Source organism: Lissotriton helveticus, chromosome 8 (assembly GCF_964261635.1).
Source record: "Lissotriton helveticus chromosome 8, aLisHel1.1, whole genome shotgun sequence".
Classification (NCBI taxonomy): domain Eukaryota; kingdom Metazoa; phylum Chordata; class Amphibia; order Caudata; family Salamandridae; genus Lissotriton; species Lissotriton helveticus.
In genome coordinates, this window is record NC_136069.1 from 820,128,249 (window position 1) to 820,144,965 (window position 16,717).

General features: G+C 39.5%; 13 non-coding genes across 13 annotated transcripts; all 13 read left to right on the plus strand.

The window, feature by feature from the left end:
• Positions 1-213: 213 nt before the first annotated feature.
• TRNAV-CAC (transfer RNA valine (anticodon CAC)) lies at positions 214-286 on the plus strand. The gene has a single exon. It is a non-coding gene; the product is annotated as a tRNA-Val (tRNA).
• Positions 287-2,444: 2,158 nt separating this feature from the next.
• Positions 2,445-2,516, plus strand: TRNAP-AGG (transfer RNA proline (anticodon AGG)). The gene has a single exon. It is a non-coding gene; the product is annotated as a tRNA-Pro (tRNA).
• Positions 2,517-2,804: 288 nt separating this feature from the next.
• On the plus strand, positions 2,805-2,877 carry TRNAV-CAC (transfer RNA valine (anticodon CAC)). Its single transcript has one exon. It is a non-coding gene; the product is annotated as a tRNA-Val (tRNA).
• Positions 2,878-4,954: 2,077 nt separating this feature from the next.
• On the plus strand, positions 4,955-5,026 carry TRNAP-AGG (transfer RNA proline (anticodon AGG)). The gene has a single exon. It is a non-coding gene; the product is annotated as a tRNA-Pro (tRNA).
• Positions 5,027-5,314: 288 nt separating this feature from the next.
• On the plus strand, positions 5,315-5,387 carry TRNAV-CAC (transfer RNA valine (anticodon CAC)). Its single transcript has one exon. It is a non-coding gene; the product is annotated as a tRNA-Val (tRNA).
• A 2,148-nt stretch (positions 5,388-7,535) lies between these two features.
• Positions 7,536-7,607, plus strand: TRNAP-AGG (transfer RNA proline (anticodon AGG)). The gene has a single exon. It is a non-coding gene; the product is annotated as a tRNA-Pro (tRNA).
• Positions 7,608-7,895: 288 nt separating this feature from the next.
• TRNAV-CAC (transfer RNA valine (anticodon CAC)) lies at positions 7,896-7,968 on the plus strand. Its single transcript has one exon. It is a non-coding gene; the product is annotated as a tRNA-Val (tRNA).
• A 2,098-nt stretch (positions 7,969-10,066) lies between these two features.
• Positions 10,067-10,138, plus strand: TRNAP-UGG (transfer RNA proline (anticodon UGG)). Its single transcript has one exon. It is a non-coding gene; the product is annotated as a tRNA-Pro (tRNA).
• Positions 10,139-10,426: 288 nt separating this feature from the next.
• Positions 10,427-10,499, plus strand: TRNAV-CAC (transfer RNA valine (anticodon CAC)). The gene has a single exon. It is a non-coding gene; the product is annotated as a tRNA-Val (tRNA).
• Positions 10,500-12,706: 2,207 nt separating this feature from the next.
• Positions 12,707-12,778, plus strand: TRNAP-AGG (transfer RNA proline (anticodon AGG)). Its single transcript has one exon. It is a non-coding gene; the product is annotated as a tRNA-Pro (tRNA).
• Positions 12,779-13,066: 288 nt separating this feature from the next.
• TRNAV-CAC (transfer RNA valine (anticodon CAC)) lies at positions 13,067-13,139 on the plus strand. Its single transcript has one exon. It is a non-coding gene; the product is annotated as a tRNA-Val (tRNA).
• A 2,298-nt stretch (positions 13,140-15,437) lies between these two features.
• On the plus strand, positions 15,438-15,509 carry TRNAP-AGG (transfer RNA proline (anticodon AGG)). The gene has a single exon. It is a non-coding gene; the product is annotated as a tRNA-Pro (tRNA).
• A 288-nt stretch (positions 15,510-15,797) lies between these two features.
• On the plus strand, positions 15,798-15,870 carry TRNAV-CAC (transfer RNA valine (anticodon CAC)). The gene has a single exon. It is a non-coding gene; the product is annotated as a tRNA-Val (tRNA).
• Positions 15,871-16,717: the final 847 nt, after the last annotated feature.

Sequence of the window (16,717 nt, forward strand, 5' to 3'; positions counted from 1 at the left end):
TGCTAGAGTCTCATGCTTTTAACCTTGCCCTGCCTGAGCAAATAGGAAACATTTCTCTTTAAGCATTTTGCAAAAATGCTGAACTTGCAAGGCATATACAAGCGTTCAGATAGGGCTGTCGGGCAGGTTGCATGAAAGAAATCTAAAACCAGATGCCCTTGGAATAGTCTGTTTTGAGCAGTTTCATCACAGAAGAATCACCTGTAGGTATCTGTTTCTGTAGTGTAGTGGTTATCACGTTTGCCACACATGCGAAAGGTCCCCGGTTCGAAACCGGGCAGAAACGTTAGTTATATTGTCTTGGCTGCAATGTTGAGAGTTGCCGTTTTGCATGAAATTGTCCAGGCCCTGAAGATGGGTTCATGCAGTCTCGTTCCAAGAAAGTGAATTCTCTTAAAAACAATAACATAATTGGCATGTGGATGTATCTGTTGATTCACAGACCTCACTTTCAAAAGAGCCCTGCATTCGGTTCAATGCTCAACCAGAACAAGCATTAACTTTGAGAATTGTTGGCACCAACAGGCCTCCTATTTTAGTGGAGTGTTTCTGGTTTTAAGTGCTGAGGCTTGGGCTCAATTCCTAGATGATCCTTCTCAAGGTGATGATACAAATGCATCGTCACCTTTTCGTTTAATGTCAGAATTGTTTATTTCCATTTGGTGGTGTATGAATGCTTTCGACAGTATGGGGATTTTTTCTAGCCTTGCATGAATAAAAGCATATCACTCCTCTTTATGTATTTTTCTAATACATTTATATTTGCATCTCCTCTCCTAGCATGCATTTTTGACTATCTTACAGGCTGTATATAATAAGTATCAATTCAGGGGCGCTTCTACTACTCAAATCACAACTGTTCTATCACGACATTGATAAGCAATCTGCATCTGCTTCTGTTGTGTATTGGTTATCATGTTTACCTGACGTGTGAAAGTCCCATGTTTGACAGTGCACGTTAACAAAGAAACCAATGATTTTTATTAAAAGTTGTCTTGTGTTTTGGTTACCTTGCATCAGCCAAAACGTGCCAGAGATGACTTCATTTGCAGTCACTTGAAAAGTAGGGATTCTCAAATAAATGGCAAGAGGTTGAAACAAATCCAAAGAAATGCATGGCATATCTATGAGTAGGTGTATGCATGTATCCATATATAAAGATAGATAGATAGATAGATAGATAGATAGATAGATAGATAGATAGATAGATAGATAGATAGATAGATAGATAGATAGATAGATAGATAGATAGATAGATAGATAGATAGATAGATAGATAGATAGATAGATAGATAGATAGATAGATAGATAGATAGATAGATAGATAGATATAGGGAGAGAGAGAGCGTTAATATAAACAGAGACTTTATTTTTAATCAAGCGGTATTTTCTTTCCTTTAGGAGCAGAATGTTCTGATCATCAGCGCACCAGAATGTAGTGCTTGGTTGGCAAGCATCACATATTGTGATGTGTTAGCTAAGAGTTCCATGTCCTTCAGACTCATATATTCCTCTGTAGTTGTACCTTGGTGATTCCACAAAACATGGCATCATAATCAGCATTCTACTGCCACAGAGTGGACAGAGAAACCATTTAGAATTTCCCTGAAAAAGAAAAAAAGCATACTTAGGCAGAGCTTTGTGGACAGGAAGGACATTAGAGCAAGTGAGGAATAAGCACTGCTTTTGTTAATTTACATAGGCAGAACAGAGACTGCTGGGAAAAGCCTGAAATTAAAGGCACAGAAAATGCCTGCTTCTGGAGAGAACACTAAGAAGCATTGAAAGTTTTTCCTCTGACCCTGGCCACTCTTAAGAGGAATCCTATGATAGTCAGCAGGACCCACCCTAAAAAGGAAGGGACAGCCATTTGGACCCTTTCCACCTTTTCTATATCTCCCCTGATCGAGCCTGATTGAGCGGATAAGCACATAAGCACATGTACTTCTCATTTTGGGAAGGCATTGCTTAGCTTGTTACCAGCAGCTCAGTTATGTTATGATGTTAGAGGCTATGCAAGGAATGCTTTAGTCCTGCATTAGGCAGTTTTTATTGCTTCTTGCATTCAAGAGATAGATAATTAGCCAGAATCTGTGGCCCAGCTATTCACCTTGGCATTCCGATTTGCACAAAGGGAATAAGTATTGGAGAGAAAAGGCAAAATGTGTTTCTTATGTTGTTATGAACAGCTTTTTATTCTTTCTCTTTAGGCTCTAGCCAATGCAGAAATATATAATTAACTGCTGACTTCCTGTAAGACGTGTCCAATGCTGAGACAAAATAAAAGGGGACACTTACAAATGATAGTGCTATCGTTTGAGAAAGGGTAAGTTGACACTGAATTTCCTGTGAATTCACAGACCAAGCATGAAAAAGACCCCAGCATGATCTCCATTGCGGGCTTAGAGCTGGTATTACCTTTTCAGAGGTGAGGGTCTTTCAACGGCTCGTTGGTCTAGGGGTATGATTCTCGCTTAGGGTGCGAGAGGTCCCGGGTTCAAATCCCGGACGAGCCCTTTCATTGGTGCTCTTTTGAAGTATGCATTTCAAAGCCAATATCAATTTTCTCTTTGCAGTAGTGGATGATTATTTGCTAGAGTCTCATGCTTTTAACCTTGCCCTGCCTGAGCAAATAGGAAACATTTCTCTTTAAGCATTTTGCAAAAATGCTGAACTTGCAAGGCATATACAAGCGTTCAGATAGGGCTGTCGGGCAGGTTGCATGAAAGAAATCTAAAACCAGATGCCCTTGGAATAGTCTGTTTTGAGCAGTTTCATCACAGAAGAATCACCTGTAGGTATCTGTTTCTGTAGTGTAGTGGTTATCACGTTCGCCTCACATGCGAAAGGTCCCCGGTTTGAAACCGGGCAGAAACACTAGTTATATTGTCTTGGCTGCAATGTTGAGAGTTGCCGTTTTGCATGAAATTGTCCAGGCCCTGAAGATGGGTTCATGCAGTCTCGTTCCAAGAAAGTGAATTCTCTTAAAAACAATAACATAATTGGCATGTGGATGTATCTGTTGATTCACAGACCTCACTTTCAAAAGAGCCCTGCATTCGGTTCAATTCTCAACCAGAACAAGCATTAACTTTGAGAATTGTTGGCACCAACAGGCCTCCTATTTTAGTGGAGTGTTTCTGGTTTTAAGTGCTGAGGCTTGGGCTCAATTCCTAGATGATCCTTCTCAAGGTGATGATACAAATGCATCGTCACCTTTTCGTTTAATGTCAGAATTGTTTATTTCCATTTGGTGGTGTATGAATGCTTTCGACAGTATGGGGATTTTTTCTAGCCTTGCATGAATAAAAGCATATCACTCCTCTTTATGTATTTTTCTAATACATTTATATTTGCATCTCCTCTCCTAGCATGCATTTTTGACTATCTTACAGGCTGTATATAATAAGTATCAATTCAGGGGCGCTTCTACTACTCAAATCACAACTGTTCTATCACGACATTGATAAGCAATCTGCATCTGCTTCTGTTGTGTATTGGTTATCATGTTTACCTGACGTGTGAAAGTCCCATGTTTGACAGTGCACGTTAACAAAGAAACCAATGATTTTTATTAAAAGTTGTCTTGTGTTTTGGTTACCTTGCATCAGCCAAAACGTGCCAGAGATGACTTCATTTGCAGTCACTTGAAAAGTAGGGATTCTCAAATAAATGGCAAGAGGTTGAAACAAATCCAAAGAAATGCATGGCATATCTATGAGTAGGTGTATGCATGTATCCATATATAAAGATAGATAGATAGATAGATAGATAGATAGATAGATAGATAGATAGATAGATAGATAGATAGATAGATAGATAGATAGATAGATAGATAGATATAGGGAGAGAGAGAGCGTTAATATAAACAGAGACTTTATTTTCAATCAAGCGGTATTTTCTTTCCTTTAGGAGCAGAATGTTCTGATCATCAGCGCACCAGAATGTAGTGCTTGGTTGGCAAGCATCACATATTGTGATGTGTTAGCTAAGAGTTCCATGTCCTTCAGACTCATATATTCCTCTGTAGTTGTACCTTGGTGATTCCACAAAACATGGCATCATAATCAGCATTCTACTGCCACAGAGTGGACAGAGAAACCATTTAGAATTTCCCTGAAAAAGAAAAAAAGCATACTTAGGCAGAGCTTTGTGGACAGGAAGGACATTAGAGCAAGTGAGGAATAAGCACTGCTTTTGTTAATTTACATAGGCAGAACAGAGACTGCTGGGAAAAGCCTGAAATTAAAGGCACAGAAAATGCCTGCTTCTGGAGAGAACACTAAGAAGCATTGAAAGTTTTTCCTCTGACCCTGGCCACTCTTAAGAGGAATCCTATGATAGTCAGCAGGACCCACCCTAAAAAGGAAGGGACAGCCTTTGGACCCTTTCCACCTTTTCTATATCTCGCCTGATCGAGCCTGATTGAGCGGATAAGCACATAAGCACATGTACTTTTCATTTTGGGAAGGCATTGCTTAGCTTGTTACCAGCAGCTCAGTTATGTTATGATGTTAGAGGCTATGCAAGGAATGCTTTAGTCCTGCATTAGGCAGTTTTTATTGCTTCTTGCATTCAAGAGATAGATAATTAGCCAGAATCTGTGGCCCAGCTATTCACCTTGGCATTCCGATTTGCACAAAGGGAATCAGTATTGGAGAGAAAAGGCAAAATGTGTTTCTTATGTTGTTATGAACAGCTTTTTATTCTTTCTCTTTAGGCTCTAGCCAATGCAGAAATATATAAATAACTGCTGACTTCCCGTAAGACGTGTCCAATGCTGAGACAAAATAAAAGGGGACACTTACAAATGATAGTGCTATCGTTTGAGAAAGGGTAAGTTGACACTGAATTTCCTGTGAATTCACAGACCAAGCATGAAAAAGACCCCAGCATGATCTTCATTGCGGGCTTAGAGCTGGTATTACCTTTTCAGAGGTGAGGGTCTTTCAACGGCTCGTTGGTCTAGGGGTATGATTCTCGCTTAGGGTGCGAGAGGTCCCGGGTTCAAATCCCGGACGAGCCCTTTCATTGGTGCTCTTTTGAAGTATGCATTTCAAAGCCAATATCAATTTTCTCTTTGCAGTAGTGGATGCATATTTGCTAGAGTCTCATGCTTTTAACCTTGCCCTGCCTGAGCAAATAGGAAACATTTCTCTTTAAGCATTTTGCAAAAATGCTGAACTTGCAAGGCATATACAAGCGTTCAGATAGGGCTGTCGGGCAGGGTGCATGAAAGAAATCTAAAACCAGATGCCCTTGGAATAGCCTGTTTTGAGCAGTTTCATCACAGAAGAATCACCTGTAGATATCTGTTTCTGTAGTGTAGTGGTTATCACGTTCGCCTCACACGCAAAAGGTCCCCGGTTCGAAACCGGGCAGAAACACTAGTTATATTGTCTTGGCTGCAATGTTGAGAGTTGCCGTTTTGCATGAAATTGTCCAGGCCCTGAAGATGGGTTCATGCAGTCTCGTTCCAAGAAAGTGAATTCTCTTAAAAACAATAACATAATTGGCATGTGGATGTATATGTTGATTCACAGACCTCACTTTCAAAAGAGCCCTGCTTTCGGTTCAATGCTCAACCAGAACAAGCATTAACTTTGACAATTGTTGGCACCAATAGGCCTCTTATTTTAGTGGAGTGTTTCTGGTTTTTAAGTGCTGAGGCTTGGGCTCAATTCCTAGATGATCCTTCTCAAGGTGATGATACAAATGCATCGTCACCTTTTCGTTTAATGTCAGAATTGTTTATTTCCATTTGGTGGTGTATGAAGGCTTTCGACAGTATGGGGATTTTTTCTAGCCTTGCATGAATAAAAGCATATCACTCCTCTTTATGTATTTTTCTAATACATTTATATTTGCATCTCCTCTCCTAGCATGCATTTTTGACTATCTTACAGGCTGTATATAATAAGTATCAATTCAGGGGCGCTTCTTCTACTCAAATCACAACTGTTCTATCACGACATTGATAAGCAATCTGCATCTGCTTCTGTTGTGTATTGGTTATCATATTTACCTGACGTGTGAAAGTCCCATGTTGGACAGTGCACGTTAACAAAGAAACCAATGATTTTTATTAAAAGTTGTCTCGTGTTTTGGTTACCTTGCATCAGCCAAAACATGCCAGAGATGACTTCATTTGCAGTCACTTGAAAAGTAGGGATTCTCAAATAAATGGAGAGAGGTTGAAACAAATCCAAAGAAATGCATGGCATATCTATGAGTAGGTGTATGCATGTATCCATATATAATAGATAGATAGATAGATAGATAGATAGATAGATAGATAGATAGATAGATAGATAGATAGATAGATAGATAGATAGATAGATAGATAGATAGATAGATAGATAGATAGATAGATAGATAGATAGATAGATAGATAGATAGATAGATAGATAGATAGATAGATATAGGGAGAGAGAGAGCGTTAATATAAACAGAGACTTTATTTTCAATCAAGCGGTATTTTCTTTCCTTTAGGAGCAGAATGTTCTGATCATCAGCGCACCAGAATGTAGTGCTTGGTTGGCAAGCATCACATATTGTGATGTGTTAGCTAAGAGTTCCATGTCCTTCAGACTCATATATTCCTCTGTAGTTGTACCTTGGTGATTCCACAAAACATGGCATCATAATCAGCATTCTACTGCCACAGAGTGGACAGAGAAACCATTTAGAATTTCCCTGAAAAAGAAAAAAAGCATACTTAGGCAGAGCTTTGTGGACAGGAAGGACATTAGAGCAAGTGAGGAATAAGCACTGCTTTTGTTAATTTACATAGGCAGAACAGAGACTGCTGGGAAAAGCCTGAAATTAAAGGCACAGAAAATGCCTGCTTCTGGAGAGAACACTAAGAAGCATTGAAAGTTTTTCCTCTGACCCTGGCCACTCTTAAGAGGAATCCTATGATAGTCAGCAGGACCCACCCTAAAAAGGAAGGGACAGCCATTTGGACCCTTTCCACCTTTTCTATATCTCGCCTGATCGAGCCTGATTGAGCGGATAAGCACATAAGCACATGTACTTCTCATTTTGGGAAGGCATTGCTTAGCTTGTTACCAGCAGCTCAGTTATGTTATGATGTTAGAGGCTATGCAAGGAATGCTTTAGTCCTGCATTAGGCAGTTTTTATTGCTTCTTGCATTCAAGAGATAGATAATTAGCCAGAATCTGTGGCCCAGCTATTCACCTTGGCATTTCGATTTGCACAAAGGGAATAAGTATTGGAGAGAAAAGGCAAAATGTGTTTCTTATGTTGTTATGAACAGCTTTTTATTCTTTCTCTTTAGGCTCTAGCCAATGCAGAAATATATAAATAACTGCTGACTTCCTGTAAGACGTGTCCAATGCTGAGACAAAATAAAAGGGGACACTTACAAATGATAGTGCTATCGTTTGAGAAAGGGTAAGTTGACACTGAATTTCCTGTGAATTCACAGACCAAGCATGAAAAAGACCCCAGCATGATCTTCATTGCGGGCTTAGAGCTGGTATTACCTTTTCAGAGGTGAGGGTCTTTCAACGGCTCGTTGGTCTAGGGGTATGATTCTCGCTTAGGGTGCGAGAGGTCCCGGGTTCAAATCCCGGACGAGCCCTTTCATTGGTGCTCTTTTGAAGTATGCATTTCAAAGCCAATATCAATTTTCTCTTTGCAGTAGTGGATGAATATTTGCTAGAGTCTCATGCTTTTAACCTTGCCCTGCCTGAGCAAATAGGAAACATTTCTCTTTAAGCATTTTGCAAAAATGCTGAACTTGCAAGGCATATACAAGCGTTCAGATAGGGCTGTCGGGCAGGTTGCATGAAAGAAATCTAAAACCAGATGCCCTTGGAATAGTCTGTTTTGAGCAGTTTCATCACAGAAGAATCACCTGTAGGTATCTGTTTCTGTAGTGTAGTGGTTATCACCTTCGCCTCACACGCGAAAGGTCCCCGGTTCGAAACCGGGCAGAAACATTAGTTATATTGTCTTGGCTGCAATGTTGAGAGTTGCCGTTTTGCATGAAATTGTCCAGGCCCTGAAGATGGGTTCATGCAGTCTCGTTCCAAGAAAGTGAATTCTCTTAAAAACAATAACATAATTGGCATGTGGATGTATCTGTTGATTCACAGACCTCACTTTCAAAAGAGCCCTGCATTCGGTTCAATGCTCAACCAGAACAAGCATTAACTTTGAGAATTGTTGGCACAAACAGGCCTCCTATTTTAGTGGAGTGTTTCTGGTTTTAAGTGCTGAGGCTTGGGCTCAATTCCTAGATGATCCTTCTCAAGGTGATGATACAAATGCATCGTCACCTTTTCGTTTAATGTCAGAATTGTTTATTTCCATTTGGTGGTGTATGAATGCTTTCGACAGTATGGGGATTTTTTCTAGCCTTGCATGAATAAAAGCATATCACTCCACTTTATGTATTTTTCTAATACATTTATATTTGCATCTCCTCTCCTAGCATGCATTTTTGACTATCTTACAGGCTGTATATAATAAGTATCAATTCAGGGGCGCTTCTACTACTCAAATCACAACTGTTCTATCACGACATTGATAAGCAATCTGCATCTGCTTCTGTTGTGTATTGGTTATCATGTTTACCTGACGTGTGAAAGTCCCATGTTTGACAGTGCACGTTAACAAAGAAACCAATGATTTTTATTAAAAGTTGTCTTGTGTTTTGGTTACCTTGCATCAGCCAAAACGTGCCAGAGATGACTTCATTTGCAGTCACTTGAAAAGTAGGGATTCTCAAATAAATGGCAAGAGGTTGAAACAAATCCAAAGAAATGCATGGCATATCTATGAGTAGGTGTATGCATGTATCCATATATAAAGATAGATAGATAGATAGATAGATAGATAGATAGATAGATAGATAGATAGATAGATAGATAGATAGATAGATAGATAGATAGATAGATAGATAGATAGATAGATAGATAGATAGAGGGAGAGAGAGAGCGTTAATATAAACAGAGACTTTATTTTCAATCAAGCGGTATTTTCTTTCCTTTAGGAGCAGAATGTTCTGATCATCAGCGCACCAGAATGTAGTGCTTGGTTGGCAAGCATCACATATTGTGATGTGTTAGCTAAGAGTTCCATGTCCTTCAGACTCATATATTCCTCTGTAGTTGTAACTTGGTGATTCAACAAAACATGGCATCATAATCAGCATTCTACTGCCACAGAGTGGACAGAGAAACCATTTAGAATTTCCCTGAAAAAGAAAAAAAGCATACTTAGGCAGAGCTTTGTGGACAGGCAGGACATTAGAGCAAGTGAGGAATAAGCACTGCGTTTGTTAATTTACATAGGCAGAACAGAGACTGCTGGGAAAAACCTGAAATTAAAGGCACAGAAAATGCCTGCTTCTGGAGAGAACACTAAGAAGCATTGAAAGTTTTTCCTCTGACCCTGGCCACTCTTAAGAGGAATCCTATGATAGTCAGCAGGACCCACCCTAAAAAGGAAGGGACAGCCATTTGGACCCTTTCCACCTTTTCTATATCTCACCTGATCGAGCCTGATTGAGCGGATAAGCACATAAGCACATGTACTTCTCATTTTGGGAAGGTATTGCTTAGCTTGTTACCAGCAGCTCAGTTATGTTATGATGTTAGAGGCTATGCAAGGAATGCTTTAGTCCTGCATTAGGCAGTTTTTATTGGTTCTTGCATTCAAAAGATAGATAATTAGCCAGAATCTGTGGCCCAGCTATTCACCTTGGCATTCCGATTTGCACAAAGGGAATAAGTATTTGAGAGAAAAGGCAAAATGTGTTTCTTATGTTGTTATGAACAGCTTTTTATTCTTTCTATTTAGGCTCTAGCCAATGCAGAAATATATAAATAACTGCTGACTTCCTGTAAGACGTGTCCAATGCTGAGACAAAATAAAAGGGGACACTTACAAATGATAGTGCTATCGTTTGAGAAAGGGTAAGTTGACACTGAATTTCCTGTGAATTCACAGACCAAGCATGAAAAAGACCCCAGCATGATCTTCATTGCGGGCTTAGAGCTGGTATTACCTTTACAGAGGTGAGGGTCTTTCAACAGCTCGTTGGTCTAGGGGTATGATTCTCGCTTTGGGTGCGAAAGGTCCCGGGTTCAAATCCCGGACGAGCCCTTTCATTGGTGCTCTTTTGAAGTATGCATTTCAAAGCCAATATCAATTTTCTCTTTGCAGTAGTGGATGATTATTTGCTAGAGTCTCATGCTTTTAACCTTGCCCTGCCTGAGCAAATAGGAAACATTTCTCTTTAAGCATTTTGCAAAAATGCTGAACTTGCAAGGCATATACAAGCGTTCAGATAGGGCTGTCGGGCAGGTTGCATGAAAGAAATCTAAAACCAGATGCCCTTGGAATAGTCTGTTTTGAGCAGTTTCATCACAGAAGAATCACCTGTAGGTATCTGTTTCTGTAGTGTAGTGGTTATCACGTTCGCCTCACACGCGAAAGGTCCCCGGTTCGAAACCGGGCAGAAACACTAGTTATATTGTCTTGGCTGCAATGTTGAGAGTTGCCGTTTTGCATGAAATTGTCCAGGCCCTGAAGATGGGTTCATGCAGTCTCGTTCCAAGAAAGTGAATTCTCTTAAAAACAATAACATAATTGGCATGTGGATGTATCTGTTGATTCACAGACCTCACTTTCAAAAGAGCCCTGCATTCGGTTCAATGCTCAACCAGAACAAGCATTAACTTTGAGAATTGTTGGCACCAACAGGCCTCTTATTTTAGTGGAGTGTTTCTGGTTTTTAAGTGCTGAGGCTTGGGCTCAATTCCTAGATGATCCTTCTCAAGGTGATGATACAAATGCATCGTCACCTTTTCGTTTAATGTCAGAATTGTTTATTTCCATTTGGTGGTGTATGAATGCTTTCAACAGTATGGGGATTTTTTCTAGCCTTGCATGAATAAAAGCATATCACTCCTCTTTATGTATTTTTCTAATACATTTATATTTGCATCTCCTCTCCTAGCATGCATTTTTGACTATCTTACAGGCTGTATATAATAAGTATCAATTCAGGGGCGCTTCTACTACTCAAATCACAACTGTTCTATCACGACATTGATAAGCAATCTTCATCTGCTTCTGTTGTGTATTGGTTATCATATTTACCTGACGTGTGAAAGTCCCATGTTTGACAGTGCACGTTAACAAAGAAACCAATGATTTTTATTAAAAGTTGTCTTGTGTTTTGGTTATCTTGCATCAGCCAAAACATGCCAGAGATGACTTCATTTGCAGTCACTTGAAAAGTAGGGATTCTCAAATAAATGGCAAGAGGTTGAAACAAATCCAAAGAAATGCATGGCATATCTATGAGTAGGTGTATGCATGTATCCATATATAAAGATAGATAGATAGATAGATAGATAGATAGATAGATAGATAGATAGATAGATAGATAGATAGATAGATAGATAGATAGATAGATAGATAGATAGATAGATAGATAGATAGATAGATAGATAGATAGATAGATAGATAGATAGATAGATAGATAGATAGATAGATAGATAGATAGATAGATAGATAGATAGATAGATAGATAGATAGATAGATAGATAGATATAGGGAGAGAGAGAGCGTTAATATAAACAGAGACTTTATTTTCAATCAAGCGGTATTTTCTTTCCTTTAGGAGCAGAATGTTCTGATCATCAGCGCACCAGAATGTAGTGCTTGGTTGGCAAGCATCACATATTGTGATGTGTTAGCTAAGAGTTCCATGTCCTTCAGACTCATATATTCCTCTGTAGTTGTACCTTGGTGATTCCACAAAACATGGCATCATAATCAGCATTCTACTGCCACAGAGTGGACAGAGAAACCATTTAGAATTTCCCTGAAAAAGAAAAAAAGCATGCTTAGGCAGAGCTTTGTGGACAGGAAGGACATTAGAGCAAGTGAGGAATAAGCACTGCTTTTGTTAATTTACATAGGCAGAACAGAGACTGCTGGGAAAAGCCTGAAATTAAAGGCACAGAAAATGCCTGCTTCTGGAGAGAACACTAAGAAGCATTGAAAGTTTTTCCTCTGACCCTGGCCACTCTTAAGAGGAATCCTATGATAGTCAGCAGGACCCACCCTAAAAAGGAAGGGACAGCCATTTGGACCCTTTCCACCTTTTCTATATCTCGCCTGATCGAGCCTGATTGAGCGGATAAGCACATAAGCACATGTACTTCTCATTTTGGGAAGGCATTGCTTAGCTTGTTACCAGCAGCTCAGTTATGTTATGATGTTAGAGGCTATGCAAGGAATGCTTTAGTCCTGCATTAGGCAGTTTGTATTGCTTCTTGCATTCAAGAGATAGATAATTAGCCAGAATCTGTGGCCCAGCTATTCACCTTGGCATTCCGATTTGCACAAAGGGAATAAGTATTGGAGAGAAAAGGCAAAATGTGTTTCTTATGTTGTTATGAACAGCTTTTTATTCTTTCTCTTTAGGCTCTAGCCAATGCAGAAATATATAAATAACTGCTGACTTCCTGTAAGACGTGTCCAATGCTGAGACAAAATAAAAGGGGACACTTACAAATGATAGTGCTATCGTTTGAGAAAGGGTAAGTTGACACTGAATTTCCTGTGAATTCACAGACCAAGCATGAAAAAGACCCCAGCATGATCTCCATTGCGGGCTTAGAGCTGGTATTACCTTTTCAGAGGTGAGGGTCTTTCAACGGCTCGTTGGTCTAGGGGTATGATTCTCGCTTAGGGTGCGAGAGGTCCCGGGTTCAAATCCCGGACGAGCCCTTTCATTGGTGCTCTTTTGAAGTATGCATTTCAAAGCCAATATCAATTTTCTCTTTGCAGTAGTGGATGATTATTTGCTAGAGTCTCATGCTTTTAACCTTGCCCTGCCTGAGCAAATAGGAAACATTTCTCTTTAAGCATTTTGCAAAAATGCTGAACTTGCAAGGCATATACAAGCGTTCAGATAGGGCTGTCGGGCAGGTTGCATGAAAGAAATCTAAAACCAGATGCCCTTGGAATAGTCTGTTTTGAGCAGTTTCATCACAGAAGAATCACCTGTAGGTATCTGTTTCTGTAGTGTAGTGGTTATCACGTTTGCCACACATGCGAAAGGTCCCCGGTTCGAAACCGGGCAGAAACGTTAGTTATATTGTCTTGGCTGCAATGTTGAGAGTTGCCGTTTTGCATGAAATTGTCCAGGCCCTGAAGATGGGTTCATGCAGTCTCGTTCCAAGAAAGTGAATTCTCTTAAAAACAATAACATAATTGGCATGTGGATGTATCTGTTGATTCACAGACCTCACTTTCAAAAGAGCCCTGCATTCGGTTCAATGCTCAACCAGAACAAGCATTAACTTTGAGAATTGTTGGCACCAACAGGCCTCCTATTTTAGTGGAGTGTTTCTGGTTTTAAGTGCTGAGGCTTGGGCTCAATTCCTAGATGATCCTTCTCAAGGTGATGATACAAATGCATCGTCACCTTTTCGTTTAATGTCAGAATTGTTTATTTCCATTTGGTGGTGTATGAATGCTTTCGACAGTATGGGGATTTTTTCTAGCCTTGCATGAATAAAAGCATATCACTCCTCTTTATGTATTTTTCTAATACATTTATATTTGCATCTCCTCTCCTAGCATGCATTTTTGACTATCTTACAGGCTGTATATAATAAGTATCAATTCAGGGGCGCTTCTACTACTCAAATCACAACTGTTCTATCACGACATTGATAAGCAATCTGCATCTGCTTCTGTTGTGTATTGGTTATCATGTTTACCTGACGTGTGAAAGTCCCATGTTTGACAGTGCACGTTAATAAAGAAACCAATGATTTTTATTAAAAGTTGTCTTGTGTTTTGGTTACCTTGCATCAGCCAAAACGTGCCAGAGATGACTTCATTTGCAGTCACTTGAAAAGTAGGGATTCTCAAATAAATGGCAAGAGGTTGAAACAAATCCAAAGAACTGCATGGCATATCTATGAGTAGGTGTATGCATGTATCCATATATAAAGATAGATAGATAGATAGATAGATAGATAGATAGATAGATAGATAGATAGATAGATAGAAAGATAGATAGATAGATAGATAGATAGATAGATAGATAGATAGATAGATAGATAGATAGATAGATAGATAGATAGATAGATAGATAGATAGATAGATAGATAGATAGATAGATAGATAGATAGATAGATAGATAGATAGATAGAAAGATAGATAGATAGATAGATAGATAGATAGATAGATAGATAGATAGATAGATAGATAGATAGATAGATAGATAGATAGATAGATAGATAGATAGATAGATAGATAGATATAGGGAGAGAGAGAGCGTTAATATAAACAGAGACTTTATTTTTAATCAAGCGGTATTTTCTTTCCTTTAGGAGCAGAATGTTCTGATCATCAGCGCACCAGAATGTAGTGCTTGGTTGGCAAGCATCACATATTGTGATGTGTTAGCTAAGAGTTCCATGTCCTTCAGACTCATATATTCCTCTGTAGTTGTACCTTGGTGATTCCACAAAACATGGCATCATAATCAGCATTCTACTGCCACAGAGTGGACAGAGAAACCATTTAGAATTTCCCTGAAAAAGAAAAAAAGCATACTTAGGCAGAGCTTTGTGGACAGGAAGGACATTAGAGCAAGTGAGGAATAAGCACTGCTTTTGTTAATTTACATAGGCAGAACAGAGACTGCTGGGAAAAGCCTGAAATTAAAGGCACAGAAAATGCCTGCTTCTGGAGAGAACACTAAGAAGCATTGAAAGTTTTTCCTCTGACCCTGGCCACTCTTAAGAGGAATCCTATGATAGTCAGCAGGACCCACCCTAAAAAGGAAGGGACAGCCATTTGGACCCTTTCCACCTTTTCTATATCTCGCCTGATCGAGCCTGATTGAGCGGATAAGCACATAAGCACATGTACTTCTCATTTTGGGAAGGCATTGCTTAGCTTGTTACCAGCAGCTCAGTTATGTTATGATGTTAGAGGCTATGCAAGGAATGCTTTAGTCCTGCATTAGGCAGTTTTTATTGCTTCTTGCATTCAAGAGATAGATAATTAGCCAGAATCTGTGGCCCAGCTATTCACCTTGGCATTCCGATTTGCACAAAGGGAATAAGTATTGGAGAGAAAAGGCAAAATGTGTTTCTTATGTTGTTATGAACAGCTTTTTATTCTTTCTCTTTAGGCTCTAGCCAATGCAGAAATATATAATTAACTGCTGACTTCCTGTAAGACGTGTCCAATGCTGAGACAAAATAAAAGGGGACACTTACAAATGATAGTGCTATCGTTTGAGAAAGGGTAAGTTGACACTGAATTTCCTGTGAATTCACAGACCAAGCATGAAAAAGACCCCAGCATGATCTCCATTGCGGGCTTAGAGCTGGTATTACCTTTTCAGAGGTGAGGGTCTTTCAACGGCTCGTTGGTCTAGGGGTATGATTCTCGCTTAGGGTGCGAGAGGTCCCGGGTTCAAATCCCGGACGAGCCCTTTCATTGGTGCTCTTTTGAAGTATGCATTTCAAAGCCAATATCAATTTTCTCTTTGCAGTAGTGGATGATTATTTGCTAGAGTCTCATGCTTTTAACCTTGCCCTGCCTGAGCAAATAGGAAACATTTCTCTTTAAGCATTTTGCAAAAATGCTGAACTTGCAAGGCATATACAAGCGTTCAGATAGGGCTGTCGGGCAGGTTGCATGAAAGAAATCTAAAACCAGATGCCCTTGGAATAGTCTGTTTTGAGCAGTTTCATCACAGAAGAATCACCTGTAGGTATCTGTTTCTGTAGTGTAGTGGTTATCACGTTCGCCTCACATGCGAAAGGTCCCCGGTTCGAAACCGGGCAGAAACATTAGTTATATTGTCTTGGCTGCAATGTTGAGAGTTGCCGTTTTGCATGAAATTGTCCAGGCCCTGAAGATGGGTTCATGCAGTCTCGTTCCAAGAAAGTGAATTCTCTTAAAAACAATAACATAATTGGCATGTGGATGTATCTGTTGATTCACAGACCTCACTTTCAAAAGAGCCCTGCATTCGGTTCAATTCTCAACCAGAACAAGCATTAACTTTGAGAATTGTTGGCACCAACAGGCCTCCTATTTTAGTGGAGTGTTTCTGGTTTTAAGTGCTGAGGCTTGGGCTCAATTCCTAGATGATCCTTCTCAAGGTGATGATACAAATGCATCGTCACCTTTTCGTTTAATGTCAGAATTGTTTATTTCCATTTGGTGGTGTATGAATGCTTTCGACAGTATGGGGATTTTTTCTAGCCTTGCATGAATAAAAGCATATCACTCCTCTTTATGTATTTTTCTAATACATTTATATTTGCATCTCCTCTCCTAGCATGCATTTTTGACTATCTTACAGGCTGTATATAATAAGTATCAATTCAGGGGCGCTTCTACTACTCAAATCACAACTGTTCTATCACGACATTGATAAGCAATCTGCATCTGCTTCTGTTGTGTATTGGTTATCATGTTTACCTGACGTGTGAAAGTCCCATGTTTGACAGTGCACGTTAACAAAGAAACCAATGATTTTTATTAAAAGTTGTCTTGTGTTTTGGTTACCTTGCATCAGCCAAAACGTGCCAGAGATGACTTCATTTGCAGTCACTTGAAAAGTAGGGATTCTCAAATAAATGGCAAGAGGTTGAAACAAATCCAAAGAAATGCATGGCATATCTATGAGTA